This window comes from Hylaeus volcanicus, chromosome 3 (assembly GCF_026283585.1).
Source record: "Hylaeus volcanicus isolate JK05 chromosome 3, UHH_iyHylVolc1.0_haploid, whole genome shotgun sequence".
NCBI classification, from domain to species: domain Eukaryota; kingdom Metazoa; phylum Arthropoda; class Insecta; order Hymenoptera; family Colletidae; genus Hylaeus; species Hylaeus volcanicus.
The window spans coordinates 25,841,261-25,854,005 of record NC_071978.1 but is presented as its reverse complement, the minus strand read 5'-3'; positions in this window follow the sequence as shown (position 1 = coordinate 25,854,005).

Sequence of the window (12,745 nt, the reverse complement as noted above, 5' to 3'; positions counted from 1 at the left end):
CGATAACCAAGTGAACTGGTGTAGTTATTTCACTTTCGTTGGTACGACTAACGTTACCGACTTGTACGTTTCGGATAAGTAAGGTTCCCTGGATACGGAACTAATTCCTCGCAAAGTCGGTAAATCAGTAACGGGACACGAATATTGCGAATAAGTCGTTTTTTAGAACTTTTGTTCTTCGTTTATTATTCGCATTCTATCCATCTCTGTTTTGTACATAGTTGGTGCTGGAACTCTGTGCAACTTTATCCACTGCGGGTAGGATCATTCGCTGAAATCTTCGTACCAGTACACGAGAAAGTAGATATTCCTTGCACCACGTGATCCATATTTTCATTCACCGCTTGTTTAAATGGATCACTACAATTTTTATTGTAATTCAATGTCCTTCCCATAATAAGAGACTTTAAGTAGAATGAGTCACACATCCAAATTCTCTAACAAGCAAACAACTGACAACAATTTTCTGAATATTCTCTTCTCATCACCTGTTAGATTTCTTAAAATTTGAAATACCTATAGTATCACTGCCAAAATATTCTAAAAAGAGTGTGTTTTCTCTTAACATTATGAAATCATGTATAAAGAAACTTGGAAATTGATGATGTGACCTTACCTTTTTGGATATTGCTGAACACTACTATCTACCCACGCGTTACGCTGATTATTCTAAGCTTCTCGATGAAGCAACGTAATGACGCTACAGCGTCCTTTTTGCAACTGGTCAAGGCTGCAATCATTGCAAATGATGCAGACCTTGCACTTATTAGAGAAGAACACGATGTAAATGAAGAAACACAGACGTTTCTAAGATTAATTCTAATCAATAGGTGATGTAATACTACATTCCTTCTCATTGTAAACAAAAATGTCATTCCTTCTCAACAGTCTGCGAGGATAAGACTGCCAAAGAATGTACACAAACTTCCAGTCCACGACATTGTTTACAATTCGCAAAGAAAAACGTTGAATTCCTGGTAGTTCGTTCTATTTTGAACAGTAATTTCTTATCCCCATTTCACCCTCGGTTCCTTTGCTCATCGATCCACACAATTGATGTTCGGTCCTGTTCAAAAAACGCCCTCGCAGATTGCAGACTCCCCTCAGGTATTCCAAGCTCACTGACCATTGTGTCCCCGGGTGTTTTCACACCATCGAACCGCCGGCAACGATGACTTCCTGCTCCTTTTCACCCTTATTGGAGTTTAATACTGATTGCACGAGGCACCAGGTGTCACGGTTGCTTGCCAGGGGAATCACTCCCAAACTGTCCTTTCAAACCCTTATTTGCGAGGAAGAACGTATCGGTGTCGCACGGTTAAACGCTTTGTCACGGGACCCGATCGATCTGCTACCTCCAGTCAAATTATACACGCAGCTCGAAATATTGGACAGTGGAGACGTCTATTTGGGTCACTCGATTCGCGACCCGATCGCTCGAAAACTTTCTGTAGGCGATTGACACATTTCGGTGGCATCGCGAAATCTCTGTTTGCGTAGCTCACACATTCGGAAACGCTGTACCAGTGGCGCGCAAGGTCTCGTCCGATTCCACATTTGCGTTGGACGTATCTCCCACGTGTGAAATAAAGTTAACGCTTTAACTGCCTGCGTGTTTTAAAAGGATCTTGCAAGGGAACTTTTCGCGTTAGCGTATCGTTGAGATGCATTGAGATGTATATCAATAGCCTTGTCTGGTTCCAAACGTACTGATTCTATTATTTCGTTTCTGCTAATTTTTCCATTTTTCTTGCGTTGATGAGGTGGTGATAGGTTTCCACCGGAAAATAATGTACCGATCCTATCATTTTATTTTATTTTATTTGTACCACGACGAAAAGGATTGCGCACCACTGAATTGCACACAAGGAATGGTATTTTTTACACGGCACCGCCGTGCATAGAATTGCGATGAAACGAAGGCGGTCGATGGGTCTCTCCTTTTGAGTGTACCGCTGTGGAAGAGCTTCCAGTTACCTCGCACCCGTTCATACATTTTCGAGATTGAATTTTTCCTGTGGACGTTCCCGCACCACGAAATAAAAACAATTTCCCGTTCGATTGAATGCTAGTTAAAATCATTCGCCGGGGAACAGCTGCGTTGCCGCCAGTGTTCTCGGATAAAATGAAGATAGGGCGAGGAATTGTTTCGTTATACTGATACGGACTTTTACTCTAACGTTTCGCTTTGTTTATTAACCCTTTCAAGCCTGGCGTCCACAATTTAAAAATGACCGACGCTATCGTTTAGGGCGGAATGTCCTTATTTCAGCACATGAAGAAAGTCCAGTTTTTCTCGAAAGCTGCACTAGTAGGATTTCTTTTATTTTTTCCATACTAATTTTAGCCCAAGTTAACCCTAAAAATTAAATTACATCAGTATTCGCAGCAATGACTATGAGTTATAGTTGAAAGAATAGGGGATGGATGAAGAGTGTCAGTAGTCCAGTTCTAAATTCTCTATATTCCGGATTAAACCATTTAAGGAATTTGTCCAGGGATTCGTAGTGCGGGCAGGATCGGATTAAGGTATGGCTTTAGGGGTTGCAACCCTTAGGTCCCCGCTACCTGGAGAGCCTCTAGACTCTGGAAACCAGAGATTAGTTTGAGGCAATTTGATGAATTCAGACGCGAGCTTGAAACACTCTGAACTACTAAAAAATCTACCAAGATCTGCATCCTTGTAGTGAACAACGGATTGATTTAGCATTCTATGTTGAAATAGAACTTTTCGAGACATCGAACGAATTAACATATTAATTATGATTGAAGACCATGTTCTGATGTTTTGGAAAACTTATTTTGAAAGAATTGTGCAAAGTGTTGTTAGCTAAAGGTACGCATCGTTCAGAGTGCAAATGACATGCAGGTTTAATAGAACGGCTCCTTAGGAAAATGGCGGTGCACTTGACTCCAGATTATAAATCTCTGACCATAAGGCTAAAAGGTGTAAGTTATGTACGGAAATTTACATAACTTTATTGCTAGGGTCACTGAAATGGCTACACCGGCTCTCAGTAACATTACCCTGACAGTTTCAGTGTCCACATTCATGTCTCTACTGAAACATTTCTCTAGCATGAAATATGTTGATATGTGCTCTTGATGAAATACTAGGATAAAAGTCATTGGAAAGAAATTAGAAATTTGTGAGTCAAATTAACCTGAGATGCGTGAGATGAATTAATAATTATGCGGAGAGAGTAAAAATCGCTAACGACAAGCCACAGAGAGCACAAATGTTGTGAACGAATTGACAAACTGAAGTCGAGGAATCTTCGATGAAACTCTGTAATAATTCACGTCCTTTACACGGGTTTCTAACAAGGAACGTCTTCCTTGATGGTATTGCTCAACGTTACCAGTACCGACTTCCTACACAACATGTCGTACACTTACGCTTCTGACAAACTCGGCGCCAAAACTCTCTCTGTATTCTGGGGGCAACTCGGAACAACCCTCTAGGTTAAACGTAAACGTAACATAAATATCGATTGGGAGCTATAGCATGAAAGAGCTACCGACAGTTCCTCGCCAAACTTTAGCGACCGCGGAATTCTTTAAGTAAACGGTGATGAATGTCAACGCCTCAAAAATTCCATAGAGGGTAATATGATAAGTGAAGGATTTTTAATTTCCTCTCGTTTCTGAAAAATCGTTCCGAACATTATTACACAGAATTTCATCCATAGGGAAAGGGTACTCGAAAGAAACTCGAAGAATGTCTAAGCTGGTCCAGGCCTCCAGTAATATTTTCTCAAGCAAAAGAAAATAAAACTAAATTGACCCTAGATGTACAAGTACGCCAACACGATTCAAATATTTCCTTTGTCCCTGAAAGCAAATTTCTCCGAAAACACCCCCGTCTTGCGTCCACCTCGATCTTCCTCGGGCCGTTTCGCAGCTATGACCCTCCTGGCTCGCGTCGCATGTTTTACCGCATTCCGGTCCGCCGGTTCTAATTAAAACTCGCTGAATGTATTTCGAGCAACTCGAACGCTTCATTAATTTCGTTGATTGCGAGAAGCACGGTTGGAAAAGACGGTTCATATTTCTCGAGACTCCGCGGACGGGGGATGGATCTCCCACCCCCGTGGCCAACGATGGCAACTGACGAAGAAAAGCATTCGTTAAGAGAGTTCGCGTTTCTTTCTTAAGGCTCTTCAGAACGAGTTGGCTGCGAAGCAGAAGACAGAAGGAAGAAGAAGAATAAGAGGCCGGTGGCGGCAAGTAGGGCGAGTACAGAAACGTGTCCCTGTGCGTGGGATACTTATTTAGCAGAAGACTCCTCTTCCTCGACGGATGGTGCTGTCTCTCTTTGTCTGGATGGCACCCGTACGTATCCCGGAATACTAATGACGCAGCGAGAAAATCCTGACGATGGTAACGTTCGCGTTCGCCGCGACCGACGGGGGCTGCTTACCTGGAAAAGTTTTCCCTTCACGTGCTGGCTCGCGGGGCCTTGGTGCGAGAGGCGCCTCCGTAAACGGCGTAACCGTTCGCCGCGTTTCATAAATTAGAAGGGACATTTCTCCAGGGAGGACAAACCCTCCGAAACTCGGCGCCGGGAGCGGAAGACGTACTCGCCTTGCCGCGGACCGGTTATGGCCGTAGGGGGAATACGATTGTTTCGCGACGGCATACGTAAACGCGGCCCCCGAACGATGGCGGGCCGCGTTAGCGTCGCGCGCGTGCACGTGGTTCGTAACGATACCCCGAATAGCTGCGAACGCGGCCGCCACGACTTGTATAATAAGCATCACGACCCGCGAATTAATTAACCGCCGCGTCTTTCGGGCTGCAGCGAAGATCTAGGTGAGAAATGTAACTCGATTCGCGGAATGTACCCATTGTTCTGCGGGGATGCTAGACATTGCGGCACAAAGTGCCCCCCAGAGCTTGGGTACCATGGAAATGTTAGGAAACGCGAAATGCCGCAGAGCGAGCAAAAACGTTTGCGTCTTGGTTCTATTAAGAGTCGTTCGGTATTTGGAGCTGTTGTTGGTGGAATATCAACGACAAGGCTGGTGTATACCATCATTGGGATCTTGGTTTTAACTCTTTGCACTCGACATAGGAGTACAAAGGGTTAATATTCCAGTTGTCTGTATTCTTTGTTGTCTATATAAGTTCGATATACAACGTCGTTGAGGTCTTGACTTCGACGTGGCTCTGTTGCATCTATTATCTAGACTCATATAAGAGGGTCGTTGTGGGGTCAAGCTCCGGTTCGGAATGAATTTGTCAGTGTTTGCAATAGCTGGTAGTTGTGTATCAACAACAAGGCCGGTATACATCGTCATTGAGGTCTTAGCTGCAGTGTGGCTTTGTTGCCTCCTAGCTCGTGCTAATCGCAGCGACTTGTGGTCCATATTGATGAAGGATTGGGGTATATCCATTGAACGTATTTGCATCACAACACTTGGCTACGGACTACCAGTATCGGGTTGCGAGCCCTAAGTACCCTGTGTGCAGGAGAGGATGAAGCAAGGGCAACAGGGTTACTCCGCTTGCCCCGCCTGCCACCGCTTTCCACACTCCCATATATCTCACTTATAGGTTCTTGGTGACACGTGTTGACGTTGTTAGTAGATAGATGTGCCCGTGTCGGTCAATAGCGACAATGCGTGGGAGGGCAGGTGAGACGAAAAGACTTTAAGGTAAAGTGGAGTCTCGAGGCACCGATCAAGATCTCATTTCATTGTCTGGACATCGTTTCGTAGACGAAGGGTAGGTATCCATGCTGAATCTGTGCAGAGAAAGCATCTCTCATTTGGAGCGTACGAATAAAATCAGTGTGGAGGTTGAGAAGCTAGTGTTCTAATTTCCATAAAACTCGATATTTTATTAACACCCTGTACGGTTTCTGTTTTTTTTTCTTTTGGAACAAGAATTGATAAGCTTTGTAGAAGGGTGTCGTACTTCTCGCATGCTTGGAACTACGATTACGAGATAAATTTATACGCGTATCGAGGCTCTGTAGCTAAATAATGTACATTTTATTGCAGCATACATCGCGGCAAGGGTTGCGAGTACGACCAAACTTATTAACATGAAACTCGCATAGAACAGAAATTGCGTCATAAACCCTATCATAAACATTAAAATTAGAGTACATTCGTGAACATAAGTCATCAGAGTGAAATTCACAGCGCCGCGGTCGATCGTTAAATAAATGTTCCGAGTTCTGCAGAGACGAAAGGTAATAATTCAATAGGATACCGTTGCGGAATCAAATTAATGTAATAAATACCGAATCGATGAAATACGCTATCGGGATATCTGCTTTAAAAGGTGTACGTGTTTGCTTTACACTTGCGTTTCCATTTAAACGATTAAGGATTCCCCGGTTCCGGAGCGAATAAAAATTAATCAAAATATCGTTTTTAGTCGTACACGTTACAATAATATTTTTCCAATCACGATAAAAATATAAGCGTCATTTTAGCCAATAAATCAAAATTGAACAGGCAAATGTGATAAATTACAGGTGGAAGTACAATAATGGTATTATTAATTTAATCCTATTTAAACGAACGTAAATTAAATTTCCATCATTGTAAACAACAGTTTACATTTGTTTACATTATTTCTATCACTGTTTACGTTTCTATCGTACTACAGATAATATTGTTAGTAAAAAACAGTTCTATATTTGCATTTGATGAAACATGTTTCTATAAATGCTGTACAATTGTACTGCACACGTTACAACGACAATATCGTGAACGTATAATAATTGGAGTCAACGTACCCACTCGATGCACGAATAAATAGAGAATAACAGTCGTTAATTGTCGACCGAACAATCATAAACATTTTGACAAAGCGTTACTCTCGAAACTTCAAAGAGTCCAAACGTGTTCCACAATAAATTACAATATTTCCTATTACGTAAATTAATATTTTCGTAATAACGTGACAAAGGTCAGCATTGAATAATGTAATACCTTATTATTCAGTAATTGGCAATATTAATATGAAATTATTTCTATCACTAATGATGAGGCCACTGCCAGCGGTTCAATTTTCATTTATGACGAATGGTTTATAGTATTTCTGTGACATGTTCAGTAAAACAATTCTTAATTGAATTTAATATGCATACTCTGTAACAGCACCATGATAGTTTCGGTGCCATTCACGCGATATACATACAATATATATTAATTACATACAACATATACAATATATACATTAAATACATACAATAATTAATCGATATACATTAATCAATCTTATAGATTTATAATTACCTTAAATAGAAATTTTATAAAACCATATACTTCTTTTCTGACGAGCGTAAAGTTCGTGTTCTCCTCGCATCGAACACCTTACATCCTGTATATTTGTTGCAAGGAGCCTCCGTTACTTTCTTCGAAAATTAATGCGACTCGCAAAGTTCCCCGAAACCGATTTAAGAAACGAATTCCAACCATTTGCCCCGAACCGGGGAAAAAGCGTATCGGTAAGACCCTCCCTCCGATTCCACGAAAGTCGACTTAACGAAACTATTTGGGCCCGATCGTAGTTAGAAAGTGCACGTAGTTCGACATTCAATTTCTGTCTCTGGGACGATTTGTCCATCACCAAGAAAAGGGCGGAACGACAACTTCCTCGCTCGGATTCCATATCGTGCCCAACGACTCGTATCTGTTAGGTAAGTTTCGCTTGCCGCGAAAACTAAGTACCAAGTATAAGCGGGCTTTAAAAGCAGGGGATTGAACTCGAGTTGCGATGGGAACCTCTCTCGCCTAGCTTCAGGAAATCTGATACGGTTCTCGCGGTATCGCAAAAACTTCTCTCCTCCCGAAGTTTTCTACTTGCCCCCACCGCCAGCGAAATACTTTCTATCATCCGAACAAACGTTTCAGGAATGGGGCTCCAATCCTCCCGTGGAGGCCGTAGATAAGACCAGCGCTAAGCTATTATCTACATTGCTTATTTTCTCGAGTTCCCGCGGAATCGAAGCCGCCATTCAATCGTTGATAGCGTAATTGTTTCTTCGTTTCACCTATCCGACGTGGATTTTACTTCCCCGCTTTCTTGCCTGTACCAGTTCTCTGAAAAAAGCTCAGATTGCCGTTGATTAAAGTACCCGCCGCGAAATTCGCTTCCGCGCGAACGATAACTCTTACTCGATCCGTTTCAACCCCCTGGCGGAGTTGCTGTTGCGAACCAGCTGGATGGAAGATTGATCATTGAAGGGTTTTTGTTTTGGGGTTTTGTTTTGTTTTGTGAGTAATTTTCCTTACGAACGATAGAAAAATGTGTGATCGATTAATTTTAACGTTACTGAGACGGATTTTAAAAATTGGAGAACTTGGAAAGTTTGAGGAGGTTCAGGTGGAGACAAAAAGGACAAAAGGTGGTCGTTACAGCGTCACGCGGAGGGATGCATATTTCGCGCAGGCCGGGCAGATTTAACGCGTTGCACGAATTCCATCCGTGTACGCGGGCGCTCTTTTTCGAGGATGGAGAATCGATTGCACACCGCCTCGCCTCTTGCAAGTCACGGTAAACACAAAGTGACGGCGAAACTCGCAGTCGCAATAACGATGTACCGTGAAAGAGATGAGCCAAAATTAAAGACACGTATATAAACATGAAGGCTGGAGACCGGTGGGATATTGCTCTGTCTTGTTTGCTGCTGTTGCGGCCACGTAACCTCTGCTTTGCTCGTTGATTTTCCGAAACTCATAGGGAATCGATTTCTCGAAACAAATTATCGACTGCCTCGACTACGGGTCAATTGCCAAGTTACAAAGGACTGAAGACGATCTAGAGATTCAATTATTCGAAAGTAGTCGTTAATAAAGACAATATGTTGCAAATTGCTTGACGATCTTACGCAACAAACAGATATTCTATAGATGAAGAGGTAGCAATTTTATTTTTCCAAATGAAACTCGAGTTACACTTCGAGTACTTCCTTTATCAGTCTCAAAGAAGATGAAGCGAATGCTTTTGTCATTGCATTTCTAATTTCAAGTTTGCGCTGAAAAGGTTTCGCGTGTTAGGACACACCTTGCATACATACGCATAGGTAAATTAATAACGTTTCCGGGGCTTGTCAGGACATAACACTCCAAATCGTTAATCAGAACTATTCCATCTAACAAGTCGCGATTCTGGGAATTCAAGGTAATTTTAATTAAAACGGGCCGTGCGTTTTCATTAAAGCGCCGCGCTTTGTGAGACACGTACGCGGTTCATGCGAGGAAAAAAGGTATGCGTCACGCGACCGGAGTATCCTATTCGCGACGCTCTGATAATGAAAAGCTAGGAGAAATTGAGAAATCGTCGGTATGACGGCGTGTATTAAGTTGCGAAATTAGTTTGTTCGAAATTGAATAACGTTGAAAATATTCGCGTAGCGGTGACTACTGGTGAACATTTTACCATTAAAAAACATGAAGCATTTGAAAATGTATTCTTGTAAATTTTCCAGTAAGAACAACGAGAATTTCTGTATTAGCAGATTACATAAATTACATAAAAGGTGAAATGTTATGGAACATACTTCTACGTAGATTATTGATTAGGAACTATGTACTACTACGGCTATCTTAAGTAGTGCACTTTAATATCTTCATTATACTTGAGCACGCGAAAACATGCCGATAAGAGAAATTGGTCAGATTAAGGTTGTCTCGAGTTACAATTTGTTTTCGTATATTAAGATCGTTAATATATCATCGAATGTTACTATATTGTATTCGTTACTTAAAGATAAGTTATAAAGAAAATTAATACATACATCAAAGTCCGATAGAACCCAGTAAGTGGACGAACAAAAGTATTCATTCTTGCATATACATTCAGATTTTTAATTTGCAGGTCGATAATTTTACACTTACTATACAATTACTGATATCTCGAGAGGTCAGTATGTCGACAATTAATAATTGACCTCAGAATAAATACGACTGGTTACTGATTATTTCAGTTTACGACTCAAGTAACGCAGTAGGTCGAATTTAATAAGCCTTGTGTAACCGTACAAGAATGTATGGGCCTCTGATAAGGACAGCGCAATAAATCAATTTTACCTCATTTTCAGAAATTAGTATTTGAGAAACGCTATGTATTCAGTGTAAAAGGTAGAAGCTACGGAGGTAATTCAATTCTTCCTCCCTTTTCCATTTGCATCACTCTTCTTTGCTGGGGTTCAATTTCATTCTCACTCTCTGTTTTAAAAATGACCGAGGTTCTTGAGCGAAATTGCGCAACTTTATTATCGGTGCATTTCCGTAAATTTCAAAGCGACGAAACTCGTTCGTTAAATTATGTCCTTTCAAGTTTTCAACTTTGCACGAAAATCTTTTAATGTGTGCAGAGGATAGATCGAACAAAAATAAGTGAGACAAGGTGATCAAATTGGATGGGGTACTCTGTATACGCATCCATGCATACAGAATGATTTCAAAAATTCAATAGCACCCTCACAGTCGTCACATAAACTATTCCTGAAGAAGACAGAGCTCGATATACATAGATACACAAGCTAGTACAGAATTTCGACACAGAGCACTTCGAGGCACCATGAAATACAAAATGGCAAAGGTAAGGGTGCAAATTTCATCGAAGACTTCTCTCTGTCATATTCGGTACCTGAAAGTAAGGGACGTTACTCGACAAAGTGGTTTCATCGGTGCAACGAACCCGTAATGACTCAGAGGGACGATCGCTATTTTCGTAAAGGCCACGCGTCACGCTGAAGTACCATACTGTCTGCGCAAATCCAATTTTACGAGGCTCGATCCCAACGGATCGAAGTGCATCGCCGACGCTGGGGGATGCCACGCAATACGCCGGTCTCCACCATGACGGAAGCTGAATTCCACGGGGAGTCCAAGCTTTTGGCGACTTAGTCAGGCAACCCTGGCCATCCTTGGATAGCGCCTAGGTGCCTGGCGTTGGATAGCGAGGGTTGAAGGTGGAACGGTAGGCGATGGCGGTCGGAGGGTTAAGAGGAAAGAGAGGACGAGACACGCTGGAGGGCGGAGGAACGACCGAGAGTTGCCGGCAGGAACAGATCCCGTGCTATCGTCGGCAGACGTATAGCCCCTTCGCCTTTGAGGGCTTCGTGAAAAAGAATCGTATACAGAAGGGGCTGTGGAGGCAAAAATCGCGCGGAAGTGCACGCTTCCACAAATAACCATAGTATTTTACACTTCTCCGCGACTTCAGCCATAACTGCTCGGGTCACACGGTATCATAAATCGCGACTCGTATTTCTTCCCTCCGTGGTGGATATCGCGAAACCGCGTAAACTCGGATTTAAAAATCCTCAGGTAGGTACTCGCGATCGTTAGTTAGCTGGAAATGCTCCACTGTGTTATTTTATTCTTTTGTACACATTTAATCGTCCTACCTGCTCCCTTTTTTCCCTCGTTTTCTCTCGTTTAATTCATAAACTAGAGCGTTGTTAGTTACTAATTGCGATGATAGACTCAGGGTAGAGTCTCTTTTCTCGAGTGCTTAATCCAGAGGTGATTTTGCAACTTGTATAAAACAGAGGTACATTCACAGTTTGGAAAGTTGCAAACCAGGGCGCTTCGAGGTTCGACGAAGAAGGGCGAGGACGTCTCGATCTTTCGTAGCGAACCGAAACCGACGCCGGTGGTAATTTCTATCGTTTTATGTTTGATCCGCTCTCTTCATTCCATCCCGATTACCGCCGTCGCCTATGTGCCACGACTAATTAACTCGCTGCATATGCTTGCTCCAAGTGCTGCGGAGAAAAGGGCGACTGACGCTTCTCGACATGCTCTTAACGCCAGGGGCGTCTTAAGTCTCATAAAGCTCGGGTCTTTTCCCCCTTCCTACATCTATTAGGGTCCGTTTCCATCCGACGTAGTCACGATATCGAGCGCCGTGACATCGAGTGTCATTTGTCATCGTGAAAACTTACGTCACGACTGCAAGAATCGTAACTCGGTATCATGTAAAAATGGACCCTTCCATCGAGAGATAACACTTATTGGAATTTTGCAATCCATTCGTTTCGATAAATTTCATTTTGCCAATTGTCGGTCAGATATCACTTACGATACAGTGCGCTCCGATTTAGAATTAACAACATGTTCATTTGGAGTAACAGCGTACACATTCTACTTGCATAAAGCACAGAAAATAAGGATCGGGGAGGGAATAAACGTTTAGTTTAAAAAATCGTATACAGTATCATTTCCTATATCATCGTCCTCGTTACCGGGGTTTTACTGGTGTCTACTATATATATCGAATACAAATAAAAAGAGTGCGTACACGCATTGTTAGCAGTGCAAGAAATAATAACTCTGTCCGTCTCTAAATCGAACTCCGAACCAAACGCTACGAGTCTAAATAACCGCGTCACATCTAGCGACACCGCGCGGTAATTCTGATTAACAGAAAAAAGGACGAGCGGGAAGAAGGGGGGTCGCCGGTAACCGCGACGATTTAAAACACGAGCGCGGCGAACGCATCGACGCGCCGAGCCAGCGCGCGTAAACTGATTTGCATGAAAAGAATGTAAATCGTTCGGACAAAGCAATTTAGGTAGTAGAGCTATACATAACTCCGTCGTTTCGGGGCACGTTTTAAAAGTAGACAGCTCGCTCGACTTCCGTTAAATCGCGCTCACAATCAGTCGTTGCAATCGACGAATTGCGGTTGCGCCGGCCCTGGGACACTTTCCATCGGGGGGCAGGAGGGACGGGCACCTACCGAGTTCCCCTCTCTACACCCTAGCAGCTTG